At 46.6% G+C, this 23,071-nt stretch overlaps 1 protein-coding gene across 4 annotated transcripts in view; it reads left to right on the top strand.

Moving 5' to 3' along the window:
• lhfpl2a (LHFPL tetraspan subfamily member 2a) overlaps positions 1-23,071 on the top strand; it is an 84,411-nt gene that overhangs the window by 32,099 nt on the left and 29,241 nt on the right. For all 4 annotated transcript variants that reach the window (XM_065017396.1, XM_065017399.1, XM_065017397.1 and 1 more), the window contains exon 2: positions 10,209-10,288. The gene's annotated coding sequence lies outside the window, so the exon portion shown is untranslated. The remainder of the gene's footprint in view (positions 1-10,208; positions 10,289-23,071) is intronic.

Raw genomic sequence — 23,071 nt, forward strand, 5'->3', positions numbered from 1 at the left:
GTGTGGGTAAAATCATTGGGGAGCAAAGCCCCCCCACCCAAAAAAGGCATACAACAACCTATGTGTTGTGATAATTGCGTTGTTTGCTCTATAATTTGTTAATTCATATGCCTTGCGACCATGATATATAGGCCTAAGGGCCAAGACAATAAGAATAAGAAATACCAATTCAACCACACCTTTGTTTTTGTCACTCCTGCTCCCGCTCACCCTCCCTAGCGCTCCAGGGCGCCAGGCAGCCCTGCATTACGCACACCTGCTTCCCTTGTCACACCCATCAGCGATTCATTGTACTCACCTGGACTCAATCACCTTTATTATTTACCTCCCTATATCTGTCTGTTCCCCAGCTCTGTTCCGCACTTCTGCATTAATTGTCGTATGTCGTTGTGTTACCCGTGTGCTGTTACCCGACGCTGTTCCTGTCTTGTTCCATGTCTGTTCCTTATTAAATGTTGACTCCCCGTACCTGCTTCTCTACTCCAGCATTGGTTCTCACAGAATGATGGCTTTTCGGTTGGTGGTGACGTCAGGTCCGGGAGCCGCCGCCGATGGAACCTGGGGGTGCCTTAGTTGGCTTCCACACCCTAGCTGGCTCGAGAAATTCCTTGCCCCGGTTGGCTCGGCAGGCGCCCATCCCACATCAGGCCTTTGCTGTATCGTCAGGGTTTTACCGCTCAGCCGGCTCGCCAGGCGTCTACGCCTCAGCCGGCTCGCCAGGCGTCTACGCCTCAGCCGGCCTGCCAGGCGTCTACGCCTCAGCCGGGCTCGCCAGGCGTCTACGCCTCAGCCGGGCTCGCCAGGCGTCTACGCCTCAGCCGGCTCATCAGGCTCCCACGTCCCAGCGGGATCATCAGGCTGTCACGCCTCAACCGGATCGCCAGGCTCCCACGCCTCAGCCGGTTCACCAGGTTCCTATGCCTCTGCTGGTTCGTCGGGCTTCTACACCCCAGCCAGTTGGTCCAGCGCACATGCCTCGGCCGGCCCATCAGGCTAGTCCAGGTGAGAAGCCGGGTGGCGCCCCTAGAGGGGGGGTACTGTCACGCCTGATCCCGCTCTCCCTCCCTGGTGCTTGTGGGCGCCAGGCTGCCCGGCATTACGCACTCCTGCCACCATCATTACGCACACCTGCTTCCCTCGTCACGCACATCAGCGGTTCATTGCACTCACCTGGACTCAATCCACCTGTGTTATTTCCTTCCCTATATCTGTCTGTTCCCCAGCTCTATTCCCCGCTTCTGCATTAATTGTCGTATGTCGTTGTGTTTCAGCACCATGTCAACTTCAACATCGTCAAATCATCTCTGCTTTAGTCTATTACAGCGACAACAAAAATATACCACAAACAATTTAGTCCAACCAACATAATGTAAATATGATGTGGCTGTCCATGATTCTGATTTATGTGTGTGTGTGCGTGCGTGTGTGCGCGTGTTCGTGCAAGTAGAAAAGCATGTTGACTCACCCTACTTGTAGAGAAACACCAATGCCATCCTCCTCTCTTCCACGTTGACGAAACGGTCTATCCCTCTGTCATACAGTACACGCTTTAATTTTTTGTTGTCCTAGGCTACCTGGCTAAAATGCTTGCTTGCAAGCCTAACTTCATGGGCAATGATAGCTAGTTAACATTATCCTTCTACATCTAGCTACATACTGAACTTCCATCCTTTCAGGCCAGGGGCACAACATATTAATTAATGGTTCGATCAGCATCAATGTTGTAATCATTGGCCAGCACAGAGAATTAAGTTAAACCACAAGTCCAAATCCCTATCTCCATCGATGGCTAATTTAGGAAAGGACCAATTTTAGCTAGCTAGCTAGCCACTGGAGGATAACAACACAATGAGATACAACAATTCAAGTCATTTCTGTCAATGACGTATGCTCTCAATGCAATTTGTCAAGGGAAGCTAAATCCAATCTGGCTTCCCTTGACACTTTATTTTGGTGCACTAGGACCATTCACAGTTGAGCTCGCTCAGTTTAGCTCAACGCTAATTGGCAAATGTTTTATACTTTTTTGTGATGGCCAAAATGCTCGCTGGCTTCCCTTGCATTCAATGCTACGGCGCCAACAATGTCATTCTTCTTTGTACCAGACAGCATCAGATAGATGGTCTACACGTAGAGAGACAGAGGGGCGCTGTTTCGCTCACTCGGACGCTTTCTCAGGTGAGATACATTCAGCCTCTTGGGAATTGAAGGAAAATTATGAAACACAGAGAGACAAAAACATGACATGTTTAAAAAAAAAAAAAAAAGTTGGGGGAAGCCTGGCTTTCATGAATATAGACCACTGATGCCGTAAACTTACTTAGGCCTATATTTCAATACTTATATAGGCTACTGTAACAATCAATAATTTATTTGTTCATGTCATCACTCAGCATAGGAGTCATTCATGATGTGAAATGCAATCAAGCATTTTAGTTTTAAAATAAAATAAAGCGAACATTAAAGCAAACAATTTCATAAGTGAAATTGCATTCACTTATGAATGTGACTTAATCTTTGCTGTAATAAAGGCTTTACCAAAAAAAGTACCCTTATCATTTATTTAGTGTTGTTTACATTGTTCAAAATGGTCAGAACAATTATATTGTAATCTAACAGCACCTGTTTGGCACTCACACAGTGCATTCGGGAAAATATTCAGACCCCTTGACTTTTTGTTACGTTACAGAATTATTCTAAAATGGATTAAATACAAAAAAATCCTTATCAATCTACACACAATACCCTATAATGACAAAGCGATACAGGTTTTTAGATGGAAATGTAATAAAACTAAAAAACTGAAATACATTATTTACATAAGTATTCAGACCCTTTGCAAAAGACTCGAAATTGAGTTCAGGTGCATCCTGTTTCCGTTGATCATCCTTTAGATGTTTCTACAACTTGATTGGTGTCCACCTGTGGTAGATTCAATTGATTAGACATGATTTGGAAAGGCACACACCTGTCTATATAAGGTCCCACAGTTGACAGTCCATGTCAGAGCAAAAACCAAGCCATGAGATCGAAGGAATTGTCCGTAGCGCTCCGAGACAGAATTGTGTCGAGGCACAGATCTGGGGAAGGGTACCAAGAAACGTCTGACGCATTCAAGGTCCCCAGTGGCCTCTATTATTCTTAAATGAAGAAGTTTGGAACCACCAAGACTTCCTAGAGCTGGCCGCCCAGCCAAACTGAGCGATCGGGGGAGAAGGGCCTTGGTCAGGGAGGTGACCAATAACCCTATTGTCCTCTGTGGAGATGGGAGAACCTTCGAGAAGGACAACCATCTCTGCAGCACTCCACCAATCAGGCCTTTATGGTAGAGTGGCCAAACGGAAGCCACTCCTCAGTAAAAGGCACATGACAGCCCACTAGGAGTTCACCAAAAGGTACCTAAAGGACGCAGACCATGAGAAACAAGATTCTCTGGTTTGATGAAACCAAGATTCAACTCTTTTGCCTGAATGCCAAGCGTCATGTCTGGAGGAAACCTAGCACCATCTCTATGGTGAAGCATGGTGGTGGCAGCATCATGCTGTGGAAATGTTTTTCAACGGCAGGGACTGGAAGACTAGTCAGAATCGAGGGAAGATGAACAGAGCAAAATACAGAGATCCTTGATGAAAACCTACTCCAGAGTATATTTATTTATCCGTTATTTTACCAGGTAAGTTGACTGAGAACATGTTCTCATTTGCAGCAATGACCTGGGGAATAGTTACAGGGGAGAGGAGGGGGATTAATGAGCCAATTGTTAACTGGGGATTATTAGGTGACCGTGATGGTTTGAGGGCCAGATTGGGAATTTAGCCAGGACACCGGGGTTAACACCCTTACTCTTACGATAAGTGCCATGGGATCTTTAATGACCTCAGAGTCAGGACACCCGTTTAACGTCCCATCCCAAAGACGGCACCCTACACAGGGCATTGTCCCCAACCACTTCTAGCAGCATCTGGTCTCCCATCCAGGAACTGAGCAGGACCAACCCTGCTTAGCTTCAGAAGCAAGCCAGCAGTGGTATGCAGGGTCGTATGCTGCTGGCATACTTAGGACCTCAGACTGGGGCGAAGGTTCACCTTCCAACGACCCTAATCACACATCCAAGACAGCTCAGGAGTGACTTCGGGACAAGTCACTGAATGTCCTTGAGTGGCCCAGCCAAAGCCCGGACTTGAACCCAATTGATCATCTCTGGAGAGACCTGAATATAGCTGTGCGGCAATGCTCCCCATCCAACCTGACAGAGCTTGAGAGGATCTGCAGAGGACAATGGAAGAAACTCCCCAAATACAGGTTTGCCAAGCTTGTAGCGTCATACCCAAGAAGACTGGAGGCTGTAATCGCTGCCTAAGGTGCTTCAACAAAGTACTAAGTAAAGGGGTCTGAATACTTTCCGAATGCACTGTAATATGCACGTAGCACTTGCTCCATACCTTCTTTGTCTTGATCTCCAGTAATTTATTCCACACATCTGACTATGGGTGGAGGTGGTGTCAGTAGGGTTGTTGAAGGACTGATGAGGATTGGCTAGGAAACTGACGGACCTTACTTTGCTTCAGTAAATCTGAGTTTAAGGGGTACATTGCACTTTATTTTCAAACTGAAAATGGTGAGAGGGTGCTCTCTGTAACTTGGATAACCCAGAGGGAAAGGAGATCTGATTGGCTGAGAGCTGTTGGTCAGATGTTATCACCAGAGCAGCTGGATCACAAAAAATAACTATAGAAAAACATTTATTTGTGAGTTGTTCCTTTTCCTCAGGAAGCTGAGATCATGATATACTATAGCCCGTGAGACATTTATTGCAGGGTATTGATTATTGAACTGCCTATTAAGTAGAGTGATCTTCCAATCTATAGATGATGAACGAATACAGAAGTGATCTCTTAAGTCAGATGTTAGGCGGAGGTTATTGAACCTGCCCTTAGAGAGTGGAGGAAGCTATTAATGCAGCTAGCTATTCATCCCCCTGTTTCACCACCAACCTGAAAAAGAAAACAGAAACACTGTGTTAGTGAAGATATACATCTGCCTGGATTTCTTTATGATTTTTTACTCTGTGCATCTAGAACTAAGGTGTGTGAACAACCTAAAAGTGCAGAGCAACCCTTGAAGCAACCCCAAGTATTCCTCCTTCTAATCTAGTCCTTCTCCCCCGAACAGTAGAGCTAATGCTGAGAACACACAGTCCACAAACTTCCCGTGCATAACCTTACGCTAATATTTCTAGCATAACCTATATTACACAAACTTGCTGCTGATTATTTTTAATTCACCTTTATTTAACCAGGTAGGCCAGTTGAGAAGAGGTTCTCATTTACAACTGTGACATTGCCAAAATAAAGCAAAGCAGTGAGACAAAAACAACAACACAGAGTTACACAAAAACAGACGTACAGCACTTCCGGCGCTGACAGAGATGGCCGCCTCGCTTTGCGTTCCTAGGAAACTATGCAGTATTTTGTTTTTTTAAATGTGTTATTTCTTACATTGGTACCCCAGGTATTCTTAGGTTTTATTACATACAGTCGGGAGGAACTATTGGATATAAGAGCAACGTCAACTCACCATCATTACGATCAGGAATACGACTTTCCCAAAGCGGATCCTCTGTTTTGCCCACCACCCAGGACAATGGATCGGATCCCAGCCGGCGAACCAAAACAACGACGCCGTAAAAGGGGCAGACAGAGCGGTCTTCTGGTCAGGCTCCGGAGACGGGCACATCGCGCACCGCTCCCGAGCATACTACTCGCCAATGTCCAGTCTCTTGACAACAAGGTAGATGAAATCCGAGCAAGGGTAGCATTCCAGAGAGACATAAGAGACTGTAACGTTCTTTGCTTCACGGAAACATGGCTCACTCGAGACACGCTATCGGAGTCGGTACAGCAAGCTGGTTTCTTCACGCATTGCGCCGACAGAAACAAGCATCTTTCTGGTAAGAGAAGGGCGGGGGGGTATGCCTTATGATTAACGAGACTTGGTGTGATCATAACAACATACAGGAACTCAAGTCCTCCTGTTCACCTGACTTAGAATTCCTCACAATCAAATGTCGACCGCATTATCTACCAAGAGAATTCTCTTCGATTATAATCACAGCCGCATATATTCCCCCCAAAGCAGACACATCGATGGCCCTTAAGGAACTTCATTTGACTCTATGTAAACTGGAAACCACATATCCTGAGGCTGCATTCATTGTAGCTGGGGATTTTAACAAGGCTAATCTGAAAACAAGACTCCCTAAATTCTATCAGCATATCGATTGTGCAACCAGGGCTGGTAAAACCCTGGATCATTGTTATTCTAATTTCCGTGATGCATAAAAGGCCCTCCCCTGCCCTCCTTTCGGAAAAGCTGATCACGACTCCATTTTGTTGCTTCCAACCTATAGACAGAAAATAAAACAGGAAGCTCCCGCGCTCAGGTCTGTTCAACGCTGGTCTGACCAGTCTGATTCCACACTTCAAGATTGCTTCGATCATGTGGAGTGGGATATGTTCCGCATTGCGTCAAACAACAACATTAACAAATGCGCTGATTCTGTGAGTGAGTTTATTAGCAAGTGTATCGGCGATGTCGTACACACAGCAACTATTAAAACATTCCCAAACCAGAAACCATGGATTGATGGCAGCATTTGCACGAAACTGAAAGCGCGAACCACTGCTTTTAATCAGGGCAAGGTGACCGGAAACATCACCGAATACAAACAGTGTAGCTATTCCCTCCGCAAGGCAATCAAACAAGCTAAGCGTCAGTATAGAGACAAAGTAGAGTCGCAATTCAACGGCTCAGACACAAGAGGTATGTGGCAGGGTCTACAGTCAATCACAGATTACAAAAATAAAACCAGCCCCATTGCGGACCAGGATGTCTTGCTCCCAGACAGACTAAACAACTTCTTTGCTCGCTTTGAGGACAATACAGTGCCACTGACACGGCCCGCTACCAAAACCTGCGGACTCTCCTTCACTGCAACCGACGTGAGTAAAACATTTAAACGTGTTAACCCTCGCAAGGCTGCAGGCCCAGACGGCATCCGCAGCCGAGTCCTCGGAGCATGCGCAGACCAGCTGGCTGGTGTGTTTACGGACATATTCAATCAATCCTTATCCCAGTCTGCTGTTCCCACATGCTTCAAGAGGGCCACCATTGTTCCTGTTCCCAAGAAAGCTAAGGTAACTGAGCTAAACGACTACCGCCCCGTAGCACTCACTTCCGTCATCATGAAGTGCTTTGAGAGACTAGTCAAGGACCATATCACCTCCACCCTACCTGACACCCTAGATCCACTCCAATTTGCTTACCGCCCCAATAGGTCCACAGACTACGCAATTGCAACCACACTGCACACTGCCCTAACCCATCTGGACAAGAGGAATACCTATGTGAGAATGCTGTTCATCGACTACAGCTCAGCATTTAACACCATAGTACCCTCCAAACTCTTGGCTTGGGCAAGGCTTGGGCAAGTTGCTGCAGGGGGTTCTGAGCTGTTGACCGGGGTAGGGGTAGCCAGGTGGAAATCATGGCCAGCCGTAGAAAAATGCTTATTGAAATGAGAGATTATTGTAGATTTATCGGTGGTGACAGTGTTTCCTAGTCTCAATGCAGTGGGCAGCTGGGAGGAGGTGCTCTTATTCTCCATGGACTTTAGTGTCCCAAAACTTTTTGGAATTAGTGCTACAGGATGCAAATATCTGTTTGAAAAAGCTAACCTTAGCTTTCCTAACTGACTGAGTATATTGGTTCCTGACTTCCCTGAAAAGTTGCATATCGTGGGGGATATTCGTTCGATGCTAATGCAGAACGCCACAGGATGTTTTTGTGCTGGTCTAGGGCAGTCAAGTCTGGGGTGAACCAAGGACTATATCTGTTCTCAGTTCTACATTTTTTGAATGGGGCATGCTTATTTAAGATGGTGAAGGAAGCACTTTAATAGAGCAACCAGGCATCCTCTACTGACGGGATGAGGTCAATATCCTTACAGGATACCCGGGCCAGGTCGATTAGAAAGGCCTGCTCACTGAAGTGTTTTATAGGGCGTTTGACAGTGATGAGGGGTGGTCTTTAGACCGTGGACCCATTACGAATGCAGGCAATGAGGCAGTGATCGCTGAGATCCTGGTTGAAGACAACAGAGTTGTATTTGAAGGGCAGGTTGGTCAGGATGATATCTAAGAGGGTGCCCATGGTTACGGATTTGGGGTTGTACCTGGTCAGTTCCTTGATAATTTGTGTGAGATTGAGGGCATCAAGCTTAGATTGTAGGATGGCCGGGGTGTTAAGCATGTCCCAGTTTAGGTAACCTAACAGTACAAACTCTGGAGATAGATGGGGGGCAATCAATTCACATATGGTGTCCAATGCACAGCTGGGGGCTGAATGGGGTCTATAACAAGCGGCAATGGTGAGAGACTTGTTTCTGGGAAGGTGGATTTTTAAAAGTAGAAGCTCGAATTGTTTGGGAACAGACCTGGATAGTATTACAGAACTCTGCAGGCTGTCTCTGCAGTAGATTGCAACTCTGCCTCCATTGGCAGTTCTATCTTGTCAGAAAATGTTATAGTTAGGGATGGAAATTTCAGGATTTTTGGTGGCCTTCCTAAACCAGGATTCAGGCATGGCTAGGACATCCGGGTTGGCGGTTGTCCTACGGTTACGGTTACAGAAGTCAACAAATTTGAGCGCCTGGGGAATGGGAGTGGTGCAAGGGGCTGCAGGGCTTGGGTTAACCTCTACATCACCAGAGTAACAGCGTATGAGTAGGATAAGGGTACGGCTAAAGGCTATAAGAACTGGTCGTCTAGTGCGTTCGGAACAGAAGAGCAGATTTCTGGGCGCGGAAGAATAGATTCAAGGCATAATATACAGACAAGCGTATGGAAGGATGTGAGTACAGTGGAGGTAAACCTAGGCATTGAGTGACAATGAGAGAGATTTTGTCCCTAGAGGCACCAGTTAAGCCAGGTGAGGTCACTGCATGTGTGGGGGGTCGAACAAAAGGGCTATTTAAGGCATATTAGGCAGGGCTGGAGGCTCTACAGTCACTAACCAAAACAGCAATAGACAAGGCATATTGACATTAGGGAGAAGCATGTGTAGCCAAGTGATCATAGGGTCCAGTGAGTAGCAATAGATGAGTCAGGGAGCCAATTCAGTAGTGCTACTGCGCTAGGCGAGCTGGAGACATGGCGATTCAGACAGCTAGCGGGCCGGGGATAGCAGATGGGCCTCCGGGGACGTCGCAACAGAAAAGCCTGTTGAAACCACCTCATACGGTTATTTCGGCAGACCAGTCGTGATGGATCGGCGGGTCTTCGTGTCGGTAGTAAAGGGTCCAAGCCAATTGGCAAACAAGGTATTGTAGCCCAAGAATTGGCTGAATTGGCTAGCTGGGAGATGGGCCTAGCTCCGAGGCTAGCTCCAGGCTAAATGGTGCTTGCTTCGGGACCGAGACGTTAGCCAGGAGTAGCCACTCAGAGAGCATCTAGCTAGCTCCGATGACCCGGTGTAAAGGTTCAGAGCTTGCGGTAGGAATCCGGAGATGTGGTTGAGAAAAAGCAGACCGATATGCTCTGGGATTATATTGTGCTGCGCAGACTGGCAGGAATTGACCGGGCTGAGGCTGGCTGATGTCCGAGTTAACCGTGATGACCGCTAGCAGTGGCTAGTTAGCTGGCTAGCTTCTAGTGAGGGTTCCAGTTCTAAAGTATAAAAAATAGCAGATCCGTACCACATTGGGTGAGGCGGGTTGCAGGAGAGTATGTTCAGTCCGTAGATGGAAATTGAGATTAAAAATATATACGAAGAAAACGATGTATATACAGGGGACTGGACAGGACAAAACAAACACAGATGTCTGACTGCTACGCCATCTTGGATACATGATGCGGAGTGCAGATGTAGATTTTATTAGACAGTATGCGCTGTTGAACAGTTTCCCTATCTCTCCAGGTGACATGGCTCCCTCTTAAACCTTCTGCTCAGACTCCTCAGGTTGGGTGGAAAATACCATAACATTTTGTCTGGGAGCCAAAACTGACAGAGCTCCTGACTGGTTAACCAGTGGTCTCTCTGGAGATGCTGTGGTTTTATGATTTAAGCAGGTTGTTCACTTGGTGTGTGTGTGTGCATGTATGTGTTTGTGTGTTATTCTCTATAATGCATCATCTCTGTTCCTTCTACAGATCCTGAAGAGAAGACTTGTGTAACCAGGCCTGAAGGGGACCGTTTGTCTCGGACTCTTCTTCAAGAATCCACACAAAAGGTTAGTACATTCAGTATACACAGCATGGTCGAAAATATGCAGAACAGTAGATGTGAAAGAATTCTGAATCTGATTCCGATTCCAAAATAGATTTATTGACCTCATGGAGAACTTAATTGTTACAAGTGTAGAGAGGAGTATGCAGGAGGTAGTTGCAGGTTTAGAACTACTGAGTTTCTTAAAGCACTATATATATATAGTAATGTGCAAAAGTTTTAGGCAGGTGTGAAAAATGCTGTAAAGTAAGAATGCTTTCAAAAATAGACATGTTAATAGATTATATTTATCAATTAACTGAATGCAAAGTGAGTGAACAGAAGAAAAATCTAAATAAAATCCATATGGGACGCTAGCGTCCCACCTGGCTGACATCTGGTGAAATTGCAGAGCGCCAAATTCAAAATACAGAAATACTCATAATAAACACTCATAAAATATACAAGTGTTATACATCGGCTTAAAGATGAACTTCTTGTTAATCCAGCTGCTCTGTCAGATTTCAAAAAGGCTTTACGGCGAAAGCATACCATGCAATTATCTGAGGACAGCGCCACCCTTACAAAAACATACAAACATTTTCCAGCCAAGTAGATTAAGATCGGCCTGTCGCTTCCTCGCCTGATTCTCCTACTGGGACAGGTGTCCCCGCAATAGGAGCAGAGACCCTGTTGACCTGCGGTGTTGACCTTCCTCTTGAGGAAGGTGCACCGTGCCCACCTCCATGGGCTCAGTCTCACTGGAGGTTTCTGGGAGAGACCCGAACCCCCGGGATGGGCGACGACAGGCACGCAGGAAATTATCCAGGCAGATAGCCATGGCGATGAGCTGGTCCAGTGTGAGTTCTGGACGTCCGCCTGTAGTCCACTCCGGAAAACCATCAACAGGGCCTGGTTGTTCCAGTCTGTGGACACAGCCACCGTCTGAAAATCCAGAGCGTACTCAGACGCTGTCCTGGACCCCTGGTGTAGACGGAGGAGATGCTATCCTCCCTCTCGGCCCTCTGTAGGGTAGTCGAAAACGGCACAGAAGAGTTGGGTGAAGCACTCATAGGACTGCACTTCTGGACCTTCCCTCTCCCAGACGGCGTGCGCCCACTCCAGAGCCCAGCCTGCCAGCACCGAGATCACCAAAGCCACCTTGTCCCTCAGTGGAGGTCACACTGCAGGAGAAACACCCTACAGTGAGCTGGGGTCCCGTCTAACCGCTCCGGAAGGGGCAGGTGAATGTTTCTGATCTGACCAGGTGATGTAGATGGTAGTGGGGTGGCTGGAACGACCGCGGGGAGCTGGGAAGGTGATGGTGTAGCCTGCAGCTGGCGTACGGTCCCGAGCACCTCATCCTTGGTTAACCCGAGGTGCTCCAGGCACGAGTCATGGTGGAGCTTCACTCCTATAGCAGAAAGGTTGGGATTTCCTGCTGCTTCCTGTTCTCTAGGGTCGGTCATTGTGTGTAGAGAGGAGTAGGAAAGAGGCAGTCACAGGTTTAGAACTATTGAGTTTATTCTAGCACTATATATATAAAAGCGGGACGAAACCCAAAGTGCAAAATTATAAAGTACTCAGGAAATAGTAGGAGAGATTCCTCTTAGGAAAATGTGTGACATTCATTCTACAAGGTAACTTGCATAACCTGCCACATGCTGCTTTTCCATGTTATTTAGAACAAATCAGATTAATACCTGTTGCATAATAATACCTGACACTGTAGCTAACCTTGTCCTCTCAAACAAAGAGATTCATAGTTTCCTGTCTATGTTGGTATTGTATTGGGTTCCTGGCACCTGTCTTGACCTGGTGCAATGACAGTCTTGTCCCCAAGGTCCTATTGTCCTACTGTAAGCAGGTGTCAGCTGATATGACACACTGGATTTTGAAACCAAGTTGTCTGAGTGCCACAAGACTGTGTTAGCCTCTGAGCTAAACCTGAGGAGGCATTAGTTTGGGGGTCTTCAGGTCTCAGGTAAGGTTACTCACCAGGTTAGTAGTTACATATGCTAGGGGCTCATAACCCCAGTACCCAGGCCAAAACTAGTGTAGTGCATGGTAAACAGTTTACACCCCTTTTTTATTTTGCTCAAGCATTTACACACCTATGCCGAAAAATTCATTGAAAGTATAGGAGACTTTACTTTATTCACTGTGAATGGCGATCAGGGTTTACCCACCTATTTTTTTTACCACTACATCACTGGCCAAAACATATTGTAGCCTAATGTACTCCAGCCGTTGGGGAGTATATAAGTTCATGGGCTGTTTTCATTGTCCCCCCCCCCTCCCCCTGACACGAAGGATCAGTCCAGTCTATTTATTAAGTGGAACTGGCAGGATTGGGGGGGGCAATGTTTTTCCAATATGGAGGAAAAACCATGGTGTAAGTGATACTGCTCTAGCCTGCATGGCTGGACCACCTGGGTAGGTTGTCTAAAAAGGGGAAAACCTCTGAAACAATAAGCACAATAATCACCGTTGACTGTCACTGGCCTGGGCAGAGAGGACAGAGGAGAGAAGAGGATAGGGAGGTTTCAGAGGGTGTCAGGGGTTCACTTCCTGTTATCTGGAGCCTGTTTTGGTGCTGACTTCCTATCTCTCTGCGTACAGGATCGGAGATACAGCCTGTAGGTTTCTATAGGGGAGGAATGTTATCTTTTTAGTCTTAGTTATTATCTGGGGGATTTTTTTGCGATGACATCGATGTGGGTTCTTCAGTGGTTCACCCCAGGAGCACCACAGAAACGGTTTTTATGTATTTTGGTGTGTGTGTGTGTGTGTGTGTGTGTGTGTGTGTGTGTGCGCATGCATGTTTTTATGTACCTTGGCATCTTCCAAAGAGGCAGGTGTTTATATGAGTACCTCTCACTGTTGGATCATTCATGTGTACAGTAGGAGAGGAGTAGGTAGAGGCCTCCCGAGTGGTGCAGCGGTCACAGTGCTTGAGGCGTCACTACAGACCCGGGTTTGATCCCAGGCTGTGTCACAACCAGACGTTACCGGGAGTCCCATAGTGCGATGCACAATTGGCCCAGCGCTGTCCGGGTTCGGGGAGGATTTGGCCGGGGGGACTTTACTTGGCTTATCGCACTCTAGCGACTCCTTGTGGAGGGCTGGGCATCTGCAGGCTGACTTTGATCGTCAGTTGAACAGTGTTTCCTCCGTCATTGGTGTTTCTGGCTTCCGGGTGTTAAGAAGCTCAGTTTGGCAAGTCGTGTTTTGGAGGACGCATGACTCAACCTTCGTCTCTCCTGTGCCCGTTGAGGAGTTGCATCAATGAGACAAGATCTTAATTGGATATGATGAAATTGGGGAGAAAAAGTGGTGTAAAAGACAAAAAAACAGAGGAGTAGGTAGAAGTTGATCCTCATGTGTAGTATTAGAGGAGTAGGTAGAAGTTGATCCTCATGTGCAGTATTAGAGGTCACAATGGAGAGGACATTTAAAAATGTATATATATATTTCACCTTTATTTTACCAGGTAGGCTAGTTGAGAACAAGTTCTCATTTACAACTGCGACCTGGCCAAGATAAAGCAAAGCAGTTAACACATACAACAACACAGAGTTACACATGAAATAAACAAACATACAGTCAATAATACAGTAGAAAAAGTCTATTTACAGTGTGTGCAAATGAGGTAGGATAAGGGAGGTAAGGCAATAAATAGGCCATGGCGGCGAAGTAATTACAATATACCAATTAAACACTGGAGTGATAGATGTGCAGAAGATGAATGTGCAAGTAGAGATACTGGGATGCAAAGGAGCAAGATAAATAAATAAATACAGTATGGGGATGAGGTAGTTGGATGGGCTATTTACAGATGGGCTATGTACAGGTGCAGTGATCTGTGAGCTGCTCTGACAGCTGGTGCTTAAAGCTAGTGAGGGAGATATGAGTCTCCAGCTTCAGTGATTTTTGCAGTTCGTTCCAGGTCATTGGCAGCAGAGAACTGTAATGAAAGGCGCCCAAATGAGGTGTTGGCTTTAGGGATGATCAGTGAGATACACCTGCTGGAGCGCGTGCTACGGATGGGTGTTGCCATCGTGACCAGTGAACTGAGATAAGGCGGAGCTTTACCTAGCATGGACTTGTAGATGACCTGGAGCCAGTGGGTCTGGCGACGAATATGTAGCGAGGGCCAGCCGACTAGAGCATACAAGTCGCAGTGGTGGGTGGTATAAGGTGCTTTAGTGACAAAACGGATGGCACTGTGATAGACTGCATCCAGTTTGCTGAGTAGAGTGTTGGAAGCCATTTTGTAGATGACATCGCCGAAGTCGAGGATCGGTAGGACAGTCAGTTTTACTAGGGTAAGCTTGGCGGCGTGAGTGAAGGAGGCTTTGTTGCGGAATAGAAAGCCGACTCTTGATTTGATTTTCGATTGGAGATGTTTGATGTGAGTCTGGAAGGAGAGTTTGCAGTCTAGCCAGACACCTAGGTACTTATAGATGTCCACATATTCAAGGTCGGAACCATCCAGGGTGGTGATGCTAGTCGGGCATGCGGGTGCAGGCAGCGATCGGTTGAAAAGCATGCATTTGGTTTTACTCGCGTTTAAGAGCAGTTGGAGGCCACGGAAGGAGTGCTGTATGTCATTGAAGCTCGTTTGGAGGTTAGATAGCACAGTGTCCAATGACGGGCCGAAAGTATATAGAATGGTGTCGTCTGCGTAGAGGTGGATCAGGGAATCGCCCGCAGCAAGAGCAACATCATTGATATATACAGAGAAAAGAGTCGGCCCGAGAATTGAACCCTGTGGCACCCCCATAGAGACTGCCAGAGGACCGGACAGCATGCCCTCCGATTTGACACACTGAACTCTGTCTGCAAAGTAATTGGTGAACCAGGCAAGGCAGTCATCCGAAAAACCGAGGCTATTGAGTCTGCCGATAAGAATATGGTGATTGACAGAGTCGAAAGCCTTGGCAAGGTCGATGAAGACGGCTGCACAGTACTGTCTTTTATCGATGGCGGTTATGATATCGTTTAGTACCTTGAGTGTGGCTGAGGTGCACCCGTGACCGGCTCGGAAACCAGATTGCACAGCGGAGAAGGTACGGTGGGATTCGAGATGGTCAGTGACCTGTTTGTTGACTTGGCTTTCGAAAACCTTAGATAGGCAGGGCAGGATGGATATAGGTCTATAACAGTTTGGGTCCAGGGAGTCTCCCCCTTTGAAGAGGGGGATGACTGCGGCAGCTTTCCAATCCTTGGGGATCTCAGACGATATGAAAGAGAGGTTGAACAGGCTGGTAATAGGGGTTGCAACAATGGCGGCAGATAGTTTCAGAAATAGAGGGTCCAGATTGTCAAGCCCAGCTGATTTGTACGGGTCCTGGTTTTGCAGCTCTTTCAGAACATCTGCTATCTGGATTTGGGTAAAGGAGAACCTGGAGAGGCTTGGGCGAGTAGCTGTGGGGGGCGGAGCTGTTGGTCGAGGTTGGAGTAGCCAGGCGGAAGGCATGGCCAGCCGTTGAGAAATGCTTATTGAAGTTTTCGATAATCATGGATTTATCGGTGGAGACCGTGTTACCTAGCCTCAGTGCAGTGGGCAGCTGGGAGGAGGTGCTCTTGTTCTCCATGGACTTCACAGTGTCCCAGAACTTTTTGGAGTTGGAGCTACAGGATGCAAACTTCTGCCTGAAGAAGCTGGCCTTAGCTTTCCTGACTGACTGCGTGTATTGGTTCCTGACTTCCCTGAACAGTTGCATATCACGGGGACTATTCGATGCTATTGCAGTCCGCCACAGGATGTTTTTGTGCTGGTCGAGGGCAGTCAGGTCTGGAGTGAACCAAGGGCTGTATCTGTTCTTGGTTCTGCATTTTTTGAACGGAGCATGCTTATCTAAAATGGTGAGGAAGTTACTTTTAAAGAATGACCAGGCATCCTCAACTGACGGGATGAGGTCAATGTCCTTCCAGGATACCCGGGCCAGGTCGATTAGAAAGGCCTGCTCACAGAAGTGTTTTAGGGAGCGTTTGACAGTGATGAGGGGTGGTCGTTTGACTGCGGCTCCGTAGCGGATACAGGCAATGAGGCAGTGATCGCTGAGATCCTGGTTGAAGACAGCGGAGGTGTATTTGGAGGGCCAGTTGGTCAAGATGACGTCTATGAGGGTGCCCTTGTTTACAGAGTTAGGGTTGTACCTGGTGGGTTCCTTGATGATTTGAGTGAGATTGAGGGCATCTAGCTTAGATTGTAGGACTGCCGGGGTGTTAAGCATATCCCAGTTTAGGTCACCTAACAGAACAAACTCTGAAGCTAGATGGGGGGCGATCAATTCACAAATGGTGTCCAGGGCACAGCTGGGAGCTGAGGGTGGTCGGTAGCAGGCGGCAACAGTGAGAGACTTATTTCTGGAGAGAGTAATTTTCAAAATGAGTAGTTCGAACTGTTTGGGTATGGACCTGGAAAGTATGACATTACTTTGCAGGCTATCTCTGCAGTAGACTGCAACTCCGCCCCCTTTGGCAGTTTTATCTTGACGGAAGATGTTATAGTTGGGTATGGAAATCTCTGAATTTTTGGTGGCCTTCCTGAGCCAGGATTCAGACACGGCAAGGACATCAGGGTTAGCAGAGTGTGCTAAAGCAGTGAGTAAAACAAACTTAGGGAGGAGGCTTCTGATGTTGACATGCATAAAACCAAGGCTTTTTCGATCACAGAAGTCAACAAATGAGGGTACCTGGGGAAATGCAGGGCCTGGGTTTACCTCCACATCACCCGCGGAACAGAGAAGGAGTAGTATGAGGGTGCGGCTAAAGGCTATCAAAACTGGTCGCCTAGAGCGTTGGGGGCAGAGGATAAGAGGAGCAGGTTTCTGGGCATGGTAGAATATATTCAGGGCATAATGCGCAGACAGGGGTATGGTGGGGTGCGGGTACAGCGGAGGTAAGCCCAGGCACTGGGTGATGATGAGAGAGGTTGTATCTCTGGACATGCTGGTTATAATGGGTGAGGTCACCGCATGTGTGGGAGGTGGGACAAAGGAGGTAACAGGGGTATGAAGAGTGGATCTAGGGGCTCCATTGTGAACTAAAACAATGATAACTAACCTGAACAACAGTATACAAGGCATATTGACATTTGAGAGAGACATACAGCGAGGCATACAGTAATCACAGGTGTTGAATTGGGAAAGCTAGCTAAAAACAATAGGCGAGGCTAATCAGCTAGCACAACAAACAGGAGGTAAAATGGCGTTGACTGGGCAACGGGGCCGACAGATAAAACAAACAAGCAGAATGGAGTACCGTGATTAATGGACAGTCCAGCGTGCGTCAGCTATGTAGCCAAGAGATCAGTGTCCAGGGGGCAGCGGTGGATGGGCAGGGAAGCTGGACTGGCGAGTGTTATCCAGGTTTTTAAAAAAACTAACAATGACTAAATAGCTTGTAGCTGGTTAGCTGGTTACCGTCTGGAGGTTCTTGAGTGTGTCATAAAAAATAAAATTAAAATTAAAAGTAATAGCGATTCCGTATCACATTGGGTGAGGCAGGTTTCCGGAAGGTATAAACAAATTAAAAATCAAAAAGAGATAGAAAGTAAATGGGTCTAGAGAGTGTTTGGGACGCGGTGATTCAGACGGTTAGCAGGCCTGTGCTAACAAGATAACAGTTCGTAGGCCCGGGCTAGACAAGGTAGCAGTTAGCGGACCGGAGCTAGACAAGCTAGCCGTTAGCAGGCCGAATTAGCAAGCAGGGAGATAGCGAGGGCTAGAGAGTTAACCTTTGGGGGACGTCGCGATGGGGTGAGTCTGTTTATTCCTCTTCATGCGGTGACATCGACAGACCGGTCGTGGGCCCGGGTAATTGTAGCCCAGGAGTATGCTACAGATGCTCTAGTACGCTAGGTGAGCTGGAGACACAGCGATTCAGAAAGCTCGCGGGCCTTGACCAGCAGATGGATCTTTGGCGATGTCGCAACTGAAAAGCCTGTTGAAACCACCTCGGACAATTATGTCGGCGGACCAGTCGTGATGGATTGGCGGGGCTCCGTGTCGGCAGTAAAGGGTCCAGGCCAATTGGCAAAAGAGGTATTGTAGCCCAACAATTTGCTGTTGGACCTCTTCGGCTAGTCGGGAGATGGGTTTAGCTCGAGGCTAGCTCAAGGCTAACTGGTGCTTGCTTTGGGACAGAGACTTTAGCCAGGAGTAGTCACTCGGATTGCAGCTAGCTAGTTGCGATGATCCGGTGTAAAGGTTCAGAGCTTGCGGTAGGAATCCGGAGATGTGGTAGAGAAAAAGCAGTCTGATATGCTCTGGGTTGATGTCGCGCTGGTGTCCTAGTTAACTTTGAAGACCGCTAGCAGTGGCTAACTGAGTACTAGCTAGTAGCTAGTTAGCTGGCTAGCTTCTGATGGGGGTTCCGGTTCTAAAGTATAGAAAAAGCAGATCCGTACCACATTGGGTGATGCGGGTTGCAGGAGAGTATATTCAGCATGTAGTTGGAAAGTGAGATTAAAATATGTACGAAATATATACAGAAAAAAAACGAGGAAAACTATATTTACACCAGACAGGACGGGACAAGACAAAACACACGTCCGACTGCTACGCCATCTTGGATCCGATATCTCTCAGCTTTGTATGTGAAATAGGAAGCCGATTCTTGATCTAATTTTGAATTGGAGATGCTTAATGTGAGTCTGGAAGAAGAGTTACAGTCTAGCCAGACACCTAGGTATTTATAGTTGTCCACATATTCTAAGTCAGAACCGTCCAGAGTAGTGATGCTTTGGTGTAGTGTAACATGGATGGAACAGGTGGGTGTGCATGTGTTAGACACTAGAATAAGAGCAGTAGAAGTATTTGCCCGAGGGTGTGACTGTAACACTGTTCTTTGTCTCCAGGTGAAAACCCTGTCACATCTAAGTTACCCCCGAAACCAGCCAGACAATACCTACACACGTCTACATCTTTTACTTTCTCAGCTTCTCTTTCTCTCCTCAGTTCCACTTTTCTTTCTACCTCCCTCCTCATCTTTCTACATCTTTACCCCCCTCCCCCCTTTAATGTGTTTAGCTGTGAGCGGGAAGGGTTGCTGGGATCAGAGGTGATATCACTTGATACTCTAATTACTCTAGGAAAGCTGAAATTCTTAGCCAGTGTACTCCCCCATACCTCTGCGGACCAGGGAGTGCTTACTGTTGATTGGAACAGAGTATAAGGTTTTCCTGGGAGTACACATACGCACAGTCCCAGGTCCGACCTGAGGGCCTTTGGTGTAAAGCATCCAGCCAAATTTCCAGCTAGCAGGAAGTCCATAGTGTTCTGTACTGGGGAGCTCAGTGGGAGAGCTGGTTACCCTCAGGCCAGTTTGTTTGGATTAAACTGCTGTCACCCCCTGGTCAGGACACAACCCCTCCAGAACAATATTAATCTACCCTGGCTCCCTGTAGGGAAAACAGGCCTTCACAGAGGGTTTGGACTTTCCTTTCCCAATTCCATTCTGCGGTCATGTGAAGGGCTAAGGTGGGGCTGGAAATGGTTAAGTATAATGGGAACAGTGTTAAGGCCTGTTGGTCAGTGGGAAATGGGGTTTTAAGACCTTACCAAAAAGCAGTGTTTTGATTGTCAGTGTCTGGGTGTTGAATAGTTTCCTGATCTCTACTGGTCTTTGTGAGAGCTGCTGTATACTGCGGAGGATGTTATCTGGGTTTGTTTGGTTGCTTTTCTCCACCTCTTTAGTGTGTGTGTGTGTGTGTGTGTGTGTGTCCTATAATCCTCTCCAATGAGAATCAGTATCACCTTCACCAAGTATATTTACACATACTCAGAATTTTATGTAACACTCTCACCAGGCTTGAATTTGACTCTCACGATATTACCTTACTTTGAATATCTGAAGAGCATGGGATATTAGGTGAGAAGGACATCTCCAATAAGAATCTATTGTAAACTCGCTAGGGTGATGACAACTAGGGGATTCACTTCAGATATAATGATTATGGATTTTTTATTTTGTAAGGATATGCTTTCCCATGCATTAAATTAAACAGTAAATGACTCCACCAATGCAGCAGACATAAGGTTCAAGATGTATATTATCACATTTTCAATGTACCAAATCAAAAGAAATGAAAATGATATGTCAGTCTCTACTAAGTCTTTCTTAGCAAAAATAATAACTCTTATCAAATCAAATCAGTATTTCCCTTCAAAACTCGGTAGATATGGGTTTTGTTTTATTTTTATCATCTTTCTTTTATCATTTTTCTTCACCAACACCATCTCTCTTTCAAATTCTCTTTTCCCAGGCCTCCTGTTAACCAGGTCAACTCTCCCATTGGTCACAGCTTAACAAAGCTACCTTATTGGTCAAAACTTAAACTTAAAAGTAAACCAACCTATTCACTTGCACATTAAATAAATATTTCTTCAAAATAAATACATTAACGACGTTACAAATTAGGAGCAATTCGATCACCTTTTAAATCTAATACCAATTAATTATAACAAATAAACTCTATACTTCTATTTACTTGGTGATATGTTGCTGATAGTTATAGGCAACATGTAGAGACAGAATACAGACTACGGAGTTTAAACAAAGTTTACATACATTATATACAACTAGGTAGAGTGAGCATAGAGCTATAAGAGAATGAGCAGATATACAATATACAGTACAGTGGGTATACGGTTGATATCCAGTGGGTATATGGTTGAAATACAGTGGGTATATGGTTGAAATACAGTGGGTATACGGTTGAAATACAGTGGGTATACGGTTGAAATACAGTGGGTATATGTTTGATATCCAGTGGGTATATGGTTGATATACAGTGGGTATATGGTTGAAATACAGTGGGTATACGGTTGATATACAGTGGGTATACGGTTGATATACAGTGGGTATATGGTTGAAATACAGTGGGTATATGGTTGATATCCAGTGGGTATACGGTTGATATACAGTGGGTATATGGTTGATATACAGTGGGTATACGGTTGATATCCAGTGGGTATATGGTTGATATACAGTGGGTATACGGTTGATATGCAGTGGGTATACGGTTGATATACATTTACATTTACATTTAAGTCATTTAGCAGACGCTCTTATCCAGAGCGACTTACAAATTGGTGCGTTCACCTTAAGACATCCAGTGGAACAGCCACTTTACAATAGTGCATCTAAATATTTTAAGGGGGGTGAGAAGGATTACTTTATCCTATCCTAGGTATTCCTGAAAGAGGTGGGGTTTCAGGTGTCTCCGGAAGGTGGTGATTGACTCCGCTGTCCTGGCGTCGTGAGGGAGTTTGTTCCACCATTGGGGGGCCAGAGCAGCGAACAGTTTTGACTGGGCTGCGCGGGAACTGTACTTCCTCAGTGGTAGGGAGGCGAGCAGGCCAGAGGTGGATGAACGCAGTGCCCTTGTTTGGGTGTAGGGCCTGATCAGAGCCTGGAGGTACTGAGGTGCCGTTCCCCTCACAGCTCCGTAGGCAAGCACCATGGTCTTGTAGCGGATGCGAGCTTCAACTGGAAGCCAGTGGAGAGAGCGGAGGAGCGGGGTGACGTGAGAGAACTTGGGAAGGTTGAACACCAGACGGGCTGCGGCGTTCTGGATGAGTTGTAGGGTTTAATGGCACAGGCAGGGAGCCCAGCCAACAGCGAGTTGCAGTAATCCAGACGGGAGATGACAAGTACCTGGATTAGGACCTGCGCTGCTTCCTGTGTGAGGCAGGGTCGTACTCTGCGGATGTTGTAGAGCATGAACCTACAAGAACGGGCCACCGCCTTGATGTTAGTTGAGAACGACAGGGTGTTGTCCAGGATCACGCCAAGGTTCTTAGCGCTCTGGGAGGAGGACACAATGGAGTTGTCAACCGTGATGGCGAGATCATGGAATGGGCAGTCCTTCCCCGGGAGGAAGAGCAGCTCCGTCTTGCCGAGGTTCAGCTTGAGGTGGTGATCCGTCATCCACACTGATATGTCTGCCAGACATGCAGAGATGCGATTCGCCACCTGGTCATCAGAAGGGGGAAAGGAGAAGATTAATTGTGTGTCGTCTGCATAGCAATGATAGGAGAGACCATGTGAGGTTATGACAGAGCCAAGTGACTTGGTGTATAGCGAGAATAGGAGAGGGCCTAGAACAGAGCCCTGGGGGACGCCAGTGGTGAGAGCGCGTGGTGATATACAGTGGGTATATGGTTGATATCCAGTGGGTATACGGTTGATATCCAGTGGGTATACGGTTGATATACAGTGGGTATATGGTTGATATCCAGTGGGTATACGGTTGATATCCAGTGGGTATACGGTTGATATACAGTGGGTATATGGTTGATATACAGTGGGTATATGGTTGATATCCAGTGGGTATACGGTTGATATACAGTGGGTATACGGTTGATATACAGTGGGTATACGGTTGATATACAGTGGGTATACGGTTGATATACAGTGGGTATACGGTTGATATACAGTGGGTATACGGTTGATATACAGTGGGTATATGGTTGATATACAGTGGGTATATGGTTGATATCCAGTGGGTATACGGTTGATATACAGTGGGTATATGGTTTATATACAGTGGGTATACGGTTGATATACAGTGGGTATACGGTTGATATCCAGTGGGTATACGGTTGATATACAGTGGGTATATGGTTGATATACAGTGGGTATACGGTTGATATCCAGTGGGTATACGGTTGATATACAGTGGGTATATGGTTGATATCCAGTGGGTATACGGTTGATATCCAGTGGGTATATGGTTGATATACAGTGGGTATACGGTTGATATCCAGTGGGTATATGGTTGAAATACAGTGGG

Source organism: Oncorhynchus nerka, linkage group LG4 (assembly GCF_034236695.1).
Source record: "Oncorhynchus nerka isolate Pitt River linkage group LG4, Oner_Uvic_2.0, whole genome shotgun sequence".
NCBI lineage: Eukaryota > Metazoa > Chordata > Actinopteri > Salmoniformes > Salmonidae > Oncorhynchus > Oncorhynchus nerka.